A 13,283-nucleotide genomic window follows, 5' to 3' on the forward strand; every position below is an offset into this window, starting at 1 on the left:
CTTCTAACATCTGCATCTTCCACACCACAAGCCCTACACCATTGCAAAGGCCACCATCTGATTATCTCTCATTTTGCAAAGCATTAAAATGTGTTCCTTTAGTTACTCATCTCATCAGTGTAACTGTTTCTAAGACTTCAGAACAGATCCAGAACTGTCATCACACCCTTCATAGTACATTCTTTTAACTTTTCATCTGGTGAGCATCTGTGCCTGGCTGGCAATACAATGGCTTGCAATGTGGGAAGATTTCTGGTTCTCTGTTCATCTTGTAATTGTGGGTTATTTTGAGTGTTTGTAACAATCTTAGTATGATTTCTGTGTGTTCCAGTCTCATGTTTCTTGAGGATAATGGGCCAAACTTAGACTTGGGGCAAACCAGTGTAATTCCATTGAAGTCAGCAGAATGGCACTTGCTAAGGTCACTGCTTCTGTTTTGTGTAGAGATCCATGCTGTTTGGAAACAATTATGGCTAGGCCCCTGTTTGTGGGTGAAATTACCTTTTGCCTCCCTCTCAGCTCTCTTGCAGAGACACAGGACAAATACTGTATGCTTGGAATGCAGTGGTTTTTGCTTTCTTTCTGCTGTGAAGTACAGTACACAGACTTGTTTTCTATAATGACAGTTACAGAATATCAGCCTCAGCTGGGGCTTGTAAGATACTTTAACAGCTCAAACAACAAAGTATAACAGCACCACCAACTTTTGCTTTAGAAATGCCTAATACATGTGTGTTGACATATATGTATGCGCTCGTTATTATAAAGATGCTACCTTAAGTTTTCTCTCCTTCCAAGCTTCCAGATGACATTGTTCAGGGCAGGAAATTGGCTCTCTCTCATTTCTTTCTGTCCTTTCTTATTTCTCAATTTATTTCTGTGATTTTTCTGGGCTGCCATTTGATAATCTTACCTCAAGGAAATTATGGAAATAAAAAGAAGAAATAAATAATAAGTAAGATGGCACCATTTAGTAATTTCAAAGTTAACAGTTAACATGGCTATATTAACTATATATGACAGTCACTTTTCTCCCCATGCCTAATGTCTCTGCCTGTCTTTCACTCTTTTCCAGATAGTTCAAAATCCCAACAAGATGTGTGAAGTTCCAGCCATTTTTCTGATACCCTTCCTTGACCTGTCATTTTAAGCTAAACAACATCTCCAATGTTTCCAAACACAGATTGAAGATTGTGCGCAGTGTCATCTTCCAGATCTCATTAAGGAAACTAAAGATTGTTTGAAACTAGTTTCAAATACCTCTTGTTTTAGCTCATCCTCAGTATATATTCCTTAGCTTCATGTTTGACTTCAAGATCTTTGAAGGTCTCCTTAGATGGTAACTCTTGAAGCAGGAAGTTTGGTTACAAAATGTTTCATGTTTCCTTTTGGACTAAGATTAAACCATAAATGTATTTTTTTTTCATCCTAAATTCTGAAATATCTCTTTGATAGAAACCATTCAGGAAAGATGTATCAGGAAGATTTTAAAAGAATTTTAACATTTATGTTGAGCATTAAATCATGCATCTAGATAAAGATACCAGGTTCCCTCTCAGGCAACATTTCAGTTTGCTAGATATATCTTTCCAGCCGACCCAAAGCAACCAGATGTGCCAAATAATATACTTGAGAATTGCCTTTTTTGTATCTCACTTTAACAGATTCCAGTTACAGCAATTCCTACAGTACTCCTTAGATTCACCTCATAGATGGACATCAAGAACAGGTGGGCTAGTAGTCTTATTAACTGATATACACACAGCCTCCCAGCATCCTTATCGTTTGACTTATTTACAGTTCAGAAATTCTATTGAGCCAGCTTCTACATGAGAAATCTTCAGTGCAGTGAATTACTGAAACATAAAGATCCTTCTTAATGCAGCCAGTTTTATGTGAATTCTTAAAGACAAATATGGATGCCTTCCAAGTTACAAATATATGCTATATACATATATATCTCAAAGGGTAAAGCTGACCAGAGAATTTGTGAAAATGCCAAATTTATTGAGTGAGTTAATTATTTTCTTGAGTTATGTGAAACATTTATTGATGATCCTTCAAAACTTGCTACTGGTTGGGTGGATTATAAATGTGGGAAAACACATGTATGTTTCAGGTACACTGGGCACATCTATGAGATACTAAATGGGCAATAGCCTAATAATACTGCACAGTAGCATGTCACAGCATGGACAGTGATAATACCGTGGGCTGGGAAATTGGCTCCGTGGTCAGACCCAGAGGGTCAATCATCGTGGTGCCCTGTGACCGGTGGGGTCCCCCAAGGTTCTGTCCTTGGATCCACATTGTTCAACATCTTCGTTAATGATGTGGACATTGGAGTCAGAAGCGGACTGGCCAAGTTCTTTAGCCTGGAAAAACGCAGGCTCAGGGGTGATCTGATGGCCACCTATAAGTTTATCAGGGGTGACCACCAGTACCTGGGGAAATGTTTGATCACCAGAGCTCCCCAAGGGATGACGAGGTCAAATGGTTATAAACTACTGCAAGACTGTTTCAGGCCGAACATAAGGAAGAATTTCTTTACTGTCCAAGCCCCCAAAGTCTGGAATAGCCTGCCATCGGAGGTGGTTCAAGCACCTACACTGTACACCTTCAAGAAAAAATTGGATGCTTATTTTGCTGGAATCCTATGACCCAGCTGACTTCCTGCCTTTGGGCAGTGGGCTGGACTCGATGTTCTTCCAAGGTCCCTTCCAGCCCTAATGTCTATGAAATCTATGTAATACACTTCTGTATGGTATTATTAGGTGACTGTGCAGTAGTGTCATTAAAAATGTGTCTGCCAGTGCTATTGTGCAGTAACTCCAGTTACTGTGCATTTATTTAGTGCTTGATTATACAAGTACTAAACTAAATGAGCAGTAACCACTGTGCATTAATGAATGTGTAGACTTGCCCACTGTGTAGCTATGTATAGCAATATTGATTTTCTGCAGTATTTACTCTGAACTGCAAATATGTCAGAAGGATGCTGGGAGGCTGTGTATATATCAGTTAATAAACCTACTAGCCCTCTTGTTCTTGATGTCCATCTATGAGAATCTAAGGAGTACTGTAGGAATTGCTGTAACTGGAATCTATTAAGAGTGTTTTATCAATCCGTATGATTAAAATATTGATACTTGCATGTGATATAATGTATCTGGACAGCTGATGATCTTTATTGATACAATACTGTATAGGAAAATGCCATGGTAACACATAAAAGTATGTAATGTTTGATTTATGATGTATCTATCACTTCTCATCCACTTTGAAAACGATCTACAGGAACTACTGAAACTCCACTGTAAAATGTAGTATTTGCAACAATTCATGGTTTAGTAACAGAACAGTTTATGACAAGAACTGAAGAATTCTGTATGCAGCTGTCCATGCAATTTTAAGAATAAGGTAGGTGAGGGGCTGTCAACCTTTTATGAACATGGGCTGCCACTTGTGGCCTGCCTGATTCCACAGGCTGCCAATCTCTGCCAAACCCCTGCTCCTACTCCAGGTGTGCTGAATGTTGCTATCACGCACCCCCTAATGCAGCCTCCACATACCATGCCAATAATGTGACTGTCACCAAGCCAAAATGGTAGATTTGACACGGAGACTGAATGAGTAGCCCTTGGCTCAGAGCAGAGAGGACTGTGCAGCAGCAGGCAGCTTGGGAATATGGGAAGTGACCCCATTAAGTTAGTGCCTGTGGCTGAAGCACTTGCCTCTTGTGTCCCTGATTGCTTCACCCAGGCATGGGGTGAATCCAAGCTTCTTGGTGGCTATAGGTTGCCAGCCTCTTGTCTACAATGGTTTAGGTAGATATACAGGTAATATAGCCATATTTACTGTTAGCTTTGAATTTACTAAGTGGTGCTGTTATACTTATGATTTATTTCTTCCTTCTATTTCCATAATTTCCTTGAGGTTAGATAGTCAAATGGCAGCCCAGAAAAATCACAGACAAATGCCTTGTTGAGAAACAAGAAGGACAAAAACAAATGAGAGAAAACCAATTTCCTGCCCTGAACAATGCTATCTAGAGGTTTGGAAGGACAGAAAGCTTAAGGTTGCAACTTCAAATAAAGGGCACATACATATATGTTAACACACATTTATTAGGCATTTATAAAGCAAACTTGGTGGCATGGGTGACTGGTGCTGCCTTAGGCAGGGGCAGTCAGCAACCAGGGGGAGGGGGTCCCCCCGCAGCCAGTCCTGCCAACCGGGGGGGCTGATCTCGCTGACATGGGGGGCCTCCCATGGCCAATCACTGCCGCCACTTCCGAGAGTGGCAGCAGCCGTTTCTGGGAGCGCGACGGCACTCCACTCCCCAGCTGCACTCCTGCCTGCCCCCCCACCCATCACCTCAGCAGCGAGCGCAGCCAGTCAGGGGGTGCACCAGTGCTCTCAGGGGGTGCATGTGCACCCCTGTACAACCCGTACGTGTTGCCACTGCTTGGTGGTGTTGTTATACCTTGTTGTTTGAGCTGTTAAAGTATCTTCTAAGACCTAGCTGAGGCTAAGATAGAGATGATCCTGCCTTGTGCAGGGGGATGGACTCAATGAGCTCCTGAGATTCCTTCCAACCATACACCTCTATAATTCTATAATTCAGGGTCAAAGTTAGGGTGTAGCTTGCTTGTATAGCTACAGGATCATGCAGATGTAAGGTTCATTGCAAGAGCAGTCAATGTTCAAGTTATTTAAAAACCTACTTTCCCATAACAGTCAAAAGCACTGAAAAATTGAATTCCTTAATTTGAAATAAGGACATATTTTACCAGCTAATGACCCAAACCCTCTTTTTGCTATCAATAGATCACTACTAGAATAAATAAAATAACCCCAAAGCCTGATTCTCTTCTCACTTACCCCAAGGTAACATCATTGATCACAGTGGAGTTATTCCTGACGTGCAAAATAAATTAGAATAGAATCTGGCTGCTTTTATTTACAGCATGAAAGTGCTCCAGTCTGATCCTGTGACACTATTCCAAACTTCAGATCTAGCAGATTATCTTGGCTAGCTAAAGCACTGTACAAAAGGAATTTATAACTGGAACTGTCTTTAAACCCATAAATGTTAAACTCCAAGTGTTGTCATCAGGCTCTTCTATATTGAATTTATTTAGTACCAGTACAAATGGTGGGCTATGCAAGGTTCTTGACATTCTCATAGGTATACACAGGCACTTCACAAACTGCAGCTACAGGATATAGGTCTTAGGTAGCAGTTTTGCCAATCTTGCAGCCTTCTGAGTTTCTCCTCATCAAAATGACAACAGTTCATTTTAAAACACTGTGAAAGAACATAAGAACCTAAAAAGACGTTTCATAAAGGCTTTGGGTAACATTTTCTCCCTGTAAAACATGAAAAGTACAAAAGGTCAGATTATATTAGTGTATGCAGCTTGTTTCTTTATGACCTTTTTTTTCTGAATCTCGAACACCAGGTACACACCATATGCTTCTTGCTTTAAAAGAAAAATCATGTAAAACCTGTACAGTATTAATAACCAAACCACAAAGCAGAGCTTCCCCTCTACTGCTTTAACATCAATCCTCTAGGGCTTTGCCAATATTTTCAAGGTAATTTTAATGAATAATTGCATGGTTTGGCTGCAGGAGTATCGCATACCAATTTTTAATTCTCCTCTTTAAGTGAATTCTCCCATCCTTTAAGCTTCCAATGAAACATAGTTATTCAAGAACATGTGAAAAGGAACAGTATTTATTTGAATTTGGCTTAAGAAAATGTACTTATATCATAGGGGTCTGGATACAACTCTGGAGCCAAGAGCCTAAACTTTAGGTGCTGTAATACCTAACTATTAGGTGCCTAAATCCTTTCTTGGATCTAGCCTTAGGTCTAATTCGCTTAATGCTGGGACACTGAAGTACCCAGACAACTAGGACCTAGTCAGCCAGTGGCTCTACATTTTCTTAGTAGAGGATCCCTTAGTAAACACCTAGATGGAAAGGAGATTTTTACGGCTTTTTAATCTACACTTAGTTATAAAAGGGCCTGATTGTATTCCATGTATTAGGCACCTAAGCATACATGATACCACATACAACGTCTAAAATGGCCTTTTTGTTAAGTAGATAAGGTGTTTCTCTGCACATAGGTATAAAATAAATCCTAAAGAAGTCACTCTGGACTCCCCTTTACTGTTCCTAAACTGAGCATATCATTGCAAGAAATAGGGATCTGTTTTTTTATGCCTGTTTCTGCCTGCCTCCCCCTCTTCCCCACAATGGCTATGCACAGTCTATCCTTTCAGGGTTGTATGGGAATGGATTGTCTAGTTAATGTACAGATCAGCATACGGGGTCTTTCATGTGCAGTCTACACTGTAGGCAACAGTAGCCATAAAACACAAACACCCAGGAATTCTAGGTTCACTCCCACCTGCTGCTTTGCTCATTGCATGAATATGATTGTGTGGGATTTACCCTAATGGCGATAGCTGTGTTGGAAGCAATGTCTTAGAGATGATGCAGCCCCTTTAATCATTCAACAAAATTCAAAGGCATTTTTTTCTGTTATCTAGCACTGTTCACAACACTTTTAATGTTGAAGCTCCTTCCAGATGTACTAAGATTTTCTATTACTGCATGAGTGTATATATCACAAAGCAGGCAGATAAGGCAGGATATTCTACTCCATATACAGGGCGAACAAGATGCCTTAAGCTATACAATGAGGCAAACCAGAACTTATACATGTCTCTGGCCCCAATTCAAGATGATACTGAAATGCAAACTAAAACTTAACCACATCTGTCATTGTTGTCTCAGTATGGCTGTTTTCCTCAGTCATGCCTCCAGTCCTAAAACACTTTATGACTATTATCAGGGAAGTCTCTATACAAAGAGCCTCCTTCTGTCCAGTCATTGCACACATCTGATCATTTAGCTGTTGACAAGCTTATTGGACCAAAACTTCACCTGAAGTTTTGGTCCAATAACAGGCTCCACTGTGCATCAGAAATGGGTGACATCCTACCTTTGTACAAGCACTGTGGTTTCTAAAGGCTTAATTCGATGCCTCTTCCCTCCCACTTTGCCCCCCACCCCACACACACACACAATTTACAGGAAAAACCTATGCCTATAATTTGCATCAAATTAATTGTGGGTACAAAATGAAGTGGTTGTGACATATCTGAAAGTCTGATTGCAATCAGGGGCATGTGGAAATCCCTCCAAAATTGTGTTTGTAATATTTTTTACAAAGACGAATTGTGATTGCAAATTGGGCAGCTGTATCTCAGACAATAGGGACTGCAAAGATCCTGTATTCTCCAGACTTTTCTTCCTGCTAATGCTGGCATAATTTTAGAACAAAGACCATATTACATCAACTTTTTCAAGAGTTTAGATTAAAAATATTTTTATTTAGAAAATCATATTTAGCAATAATAAATAAATTGTATTAGCTTCATACAAAATTTTGTTGTGTGTGTATTTTATTCCTGAATCCTACTTAACTACATTGAGCGTAGGTGTTGTCAGGCTGCCAAGTAACACAGAAGATAAATTAGACTCAGGAAAGAAATGTTTAAGTTTTAATTTTAACACATCCAGAGATTCCATAGACTTCTAGTCAGTAGGTCAAATGTGGGTCTGGTATAAAAAAGCACAACTCCATTGGCTCATTGAAGCTATGTCTGCATGTATCAAGGGCCACATTTGTCCCATTTGAGGAGGGCATATATATGTGAATGCATCTGATCCCTCAGGCTCCCCCACCGCACTTGTAAAGCATAAAACTGAAAAGAGGAACATCCTTCTGAGTAGAGAGCCATCATATCATAAACACAGCGTTATCAATGAAAAGTGGAATAAGAATTTTAATAAAGAACAGAAGCGGCATGATGGGCAGGGAAACCTGTTTAGCATACCCATCAAGAGCAAGTTTAACAGTTGGCTTAGTTTTAAACCTGTGGCTTAGAAAAATGAGCTGTGACAGTTTTAGCAGTGAGCATAAAATGTACTCTCCTGGTAGCAAAAAACACTGAAATATTTTTATGCAACAATGTGTTCTGACATCTTGAGTTTTAAGTTTTGCCAAAAAAACCTCAAATTGGCCACTTCACCCATAAAGAGCACTGTAAACTGATATATCTGTGCATTAGATCCAAGCAATAATAAGTAAGGCACTCTATTTTATAGGAGAATAACATTGTTCCCTAGTAGCTGTAGTGTATTCCAATGAAAGAATCTAATTACTGCCAGAAGGAAAAAAAAATATTGTATCACCTTTAGACTCAAATAGACTCCATTTTGTACTAAAATTAGCATTTCTTTCTTTCCCTTCCCAGAAGAATGCCTGTCAAGACCTTTGTTAAAACTTAACCTTAGCTTATTTAACATAACTACTTAACCAGTAGTGAAAGTGGCAGGTACATCCAAACAGAAGAAATCTGCTGTGTTAATGAAAACCCAGTATGATCCTAATATTTAGTAGATTTCACTGGAGAGTTGAAATCAGGAAAATGACTAACCTACTCTTAGCATATTCTTTGCATATCTTTGGGTAATATCTGATTGTTTTATTGACTAGATGAAAGTTAGTAGTGCTGCTTTCACATTCACGCGGGATCATATTTAAGTCACCTCTGGGCACATGTACATGAGACATTTACTGTGGAGCCAACTAATTAGTTCTGCAGTAAAGACTCAGTATCTACACATGCAGCCCTATTAGGCTGCAGTATACTAATAAATGCTACTGTAAAATAGTATTTGTAAACACAAATATTATCCTGTGGCTGGATTTAGTGTGCTGCAATGCACATGTAGTCAGTGACAGTGCTGGCTGGGATACGAGAGTGCTTCAGTGTGGGAATTGCCTGCTGGCTAGCCCCACACTGGAGTGCCCTCATGCCCCATCCAGCCCCTCCACAGCACGCTGAACTGGGTTGGAGCATCCCAGGGCCAGCAAGCTGATTCCCTGGGCCCCTTGTCAGCTGGGGCTGCTCTAACCCGGCTCGATGTGCTGTGGTCCTGGAAGCACAGGTAAATGCAGAGCCTTGGAGCAATAAACTCCGGTAGGAACTCTGCTGGAGTTTCAGTCACATTAATTGTATGTGTAGAGTGGGGCACAGCAAGGTTGTACCTGCCACTTTTAGGGGTTTAAACAGGCAGCAAGCAGCCTGCAGGTGGGAGCAGACACAACCATGGTAGTCAGGAGGCCACCTGATTGATGGAGAAGCTGGGGAGCCTGGGTATAAAGCTAGAGCTGGCAGTTGCTGCAGGGAGCTCAAGGAACAATATTGCCAAGCCAGAGATCTGCCTCTCCCAGAACAGTCTCAAGGTCAAGGGTAGGAACTATGGGGATGGAGGAGGTTCCTGGTCCTGGTGAATGAGCTGAAACTATACCCTGCTGGGGTTGGATGGTGTGGTGAGGCTGCCTGTGGTGGGGCAGTCTCCAGGAAATACCACACCTGTGCCTCTCCAGTGAAAGGTGAGGATGGGGCTCTGGAAAGCCTCAGCCCCCACTGCCCTGCGGGTGACCCTGTGAAGGAAAGTCTAGGGAAGCGCACCCCAAAAGACAAGCACAGGGCCACGGCCTACTGAGTGGGGCCTGCAGTGGGATCCATGCTGAGAGAAGGGGGCCTGAGACAAGGCCAAGGAGAAGGGGACTGCGTGAGACCTGAGGCCCAAGGGGCATTAGGCCCAGCATCCTGCGAGGGGGCCGGGTGTTCAGGACCCAGTGAGGGGGCCAAGTAAAGGCCCTAGTGAAGAGGGCATGTGGCCCAGGTAGGTCCGAGGATGCCTGAGGCCAAGTTTGGGCCAGATGAGCCTGAGTGCAGCTCAGTTAAGGGGTGGGGGTGTAATAGTAGATTTGGATGCCATCTGCAAGGCATGGGACATGGTATAAGGGAAGGTTCAGAGCTGTGTATTCTTCCCCAATTAAATGGGCAGCCTCCCACCTAGGAACAACTTCAGACACAACAAAGGCATGGCGGAAGAAGCAGGTGGGCGGGCCAACATTCGGACTAGCCCTGGGACGGCCTACTTGTTACATAGACACTACCTCTACGTACCATGCTCCAGAACATGAGGCCACTTTGCTCTGGCTCAGTTTGCTAGTACAATTTAGACTAGCCTAAAGGAGCTACTTCCATAAATCAGCTCATATTTACACTAGCAGAGCTAGATCCCATGTTCCAATACTGAAAGAGCAGAGATCTCTTTTTACTTACATCTCAAACATGGAGGAAAACTGAATGACTATAAACAGTTTCTATACTGCTTTTCAGCATCCCTGTTTAGAGATGAACCAGTGTTGAGGAATGACACAACAGGTTCAGAGAAGAATTAATACAATGACAAAAGATTAATACATGACTCCATTGGTTGAACTTCCTCCCCATATGAGGCACAAGTTCACTTTCTGGCAGTATTTTCAAATTCTTAAAAGAATATGTATAACTTAGCAGTAACCTGTGAATCAGTCAGTCATAGGTAGAAAAGGGGCTTCCTTAGTACACAGAAGAAAGCCTGGTAAGTTAATGCTCACCTAGGCTGGCGGGGGGGGGAGGGGGGTGATGAAAAGAGAGAACTAATATTTAATCTGGGAACATTACTTCAGTGTTATTGATACTGTTCCTTTCTACAACATTACAGTATATAAAATTATATGCTCACACAGCTTTTCTAGAAACACTAAAAAAATTTCATAAAACAGAAAAGAATTTGTGTTTCTGATTCAAACTCTTGTTGGTAAATATTTTTTGAACTATTTACTCTGCTCTAGTCATCATCACCTTGATTTTACGTTTCATTTGAAGGATAGCACCTGTACTGACGCCATTTGCATTGTGCACTGCTTCAGAGTTGACTCAGAGGGACTGCTTCAGTGCCAGAACCTGCTCCAAGAATGATTAAATTCAATGGAAAAATTTCTATTGACTTCAACAGGCCTCAAATTGACACTTTTGTTCCGAAGTCTCTCACTCAGCAACAACAGGCCTAATGGAGAGTTAATTTGGCTATTGGCAGTGATACGTCCCCTTGCGGTAGCAACCTCCACTCCAGTCCATGTGGTTGGACCCTCGAGTTCCCCTGCCTCTATTCTGGTGTACTGTTAGGGATGAGTCTGCTGCCCAGGGCCTCTGCCATTCCCACTTTCTATAGATCCTACTTGGTCTTTATGCAAGATCTGATAGGACCACAGTACAAAGTGCTAAACAGAGGTGTTGATAGGAGTCTTGATGCCAGGTACTGAGGAGGGGGGAACCAAGCATTTTCTCCTTGCATAGGAGCTGCTGCAGCCAGGTGTGAATCTTGGGTGGGTAGAGGGGAGTGGGGAGGTTCACTGGTACATTTGTACCCCCTCCCTTTGGTTCCTGGTCCATGCACGGTTTAAAATTAAGTGCTTGGCAGTGGTAGCAGCATTTCTAGTCAGGCAGCGCTGAGGGAGTTATTTTAACTTATCCCTTCTAAACTCTTCATTTCACAGGTATTAACAACCTTCTCTTCATTTTAATAGTCTTGATGTTCCACCAGTCAAGCTATCCTTTATTATACAATTTGTTCACTGCTGCTAGTAATGAAGCTCCTATTTCACAGCTCTGAAGATTGTTTTTAACTCATTCCAATGAACTTATATTTGTTTTTGCTTCAATCGTAAACTGAATCATACAGTCCTAGGCCCCTAGTATATTAGTAAAGCTTCTAGTTTCTTTTTAACTGGAGAAAAATATGGTGTTGTTTTATGTGATGATCCACCTCATCATCTGCACCCCTGTTTTCAAAATACTAGACTGATGCATGCCTACTGCTGACAATGGTGTGGGTTCTCCAAGGGCTGCCATTCCAATGCCCCCTCTAAATTAACACCTGGGCTGGTGCACTGTTTGCCCACTCCTAAATATGCTACTGGTGCCAAATTAGCAGACAAATCCAGTTTTAATGTCCCCTTGTTCTCTAGAAAAATAATCCCTGATGCCATGGGGATCCTTCTCAAATTTTCTATGACAATAGACCAGACTTTTAGTTGATGCAAATCACCCCACTGTGAAATATTCCTAGCTATTTGGATTTATGCTAGTTGAAGGTTTTGTCTGCCAGCTTTAATGAAATAGCAGCTGCCTTTACCTGGCATGCATGCTATGTTCATTTGCTAATTTATAAATGTTGTACATAGCATAGTATACAAATCAAAAACAATGCTTTCCATAGCCTGCTCAAGGAAAAGAGAGGTGTCATATAGATGTCACATTTGGGACCTTGGGTAGGACACAGATTGGTACAGGTCTCTGAATCATAGCAGGACCATCTGGAATTTATAAAATTCAGCTCTATTACAGCTCTTGAAAGTCCACTGTGGGTTTTTTTTTAATGTATCAACCTCTCCTTATATGTATTAGGTTTTTAAATGGGATCATGAACAGTTTAACTGAAATACTTTTAACAGCAAGAATGCCAATACATTTGCTTTATTAAATTGTTCATCTCACTCTATCTTGAAATAAGTTCTTTTTCAAAAGCACAAGAACTAATGAAAGCCTTTATAATGTGTTTATTGAGATTGCGAATCAATACAACATGACACATTCAGGGAGAAATAAGCATTTTCCATATGGTGGCAGAGAGGGAAATATGTCACTTGACTGAAATACATACTGTAGTCACTCCTTTAGACAGGCATGCAGTAAAACAGAAGCAAATTTCCTAATGGAAATGGGATCATAAATATAGGTAAAAGTTGTTTCAAATTCAGACACCTCCAGAAAATATGTTCTTAATTTATAAAATATAGATCACATGTAATATATTGCCAGATGTAATAAATTGTGAAAGATTTAATCCCAATTTGTTAAATGTTACATATTTTAAATAGCTCTTAATGATATTTTTATTTATGCAAGGCTGAGTGAAATGTAGATCTGGTTTTCCTTTTGGCAGCAACAGCCACAGAAAGAGTTAGAGGCATGCATACAAATCAAGAGCAAAGGCAGCCTCTGATGGAAAACCTTCCTGCCTCAAGATCAGAATCTGTTCATATTTGTCAGAGTCAAATTAAAGCAATGACATGCTGCAGTTCAGCCATGAGCACAGCTGCACCTTCAGCACATTTTTGGGTTTTTACAAGCTACTAAAATTATCCATCTGATAATTCAGTCCATCCAGCCCTGATTTCTGCTGTCACTCAGAGCTACAAGATCTCTATTTTGATTCCTTTAATTGTTTTAACATTCTAAATAGAAAGCAGAGCTTAACCAGGCATAAAGCGTGTGATAGAATAAATTATAGAA

Source organism: Crocodylus siamensis, chromosome 3, assembly GCF_052110815.1.
Source record: "Crocodylus siamensis isolate JL-2025a chromosome 3, ASM5211081v1, whole genome shotgun sequence".
Lineage (NCBI taxonomy): Eukaryota > Metazoa > Chordata > Crocodylia > Crocodylidae > Crocodylus > Crocodylus siamensis.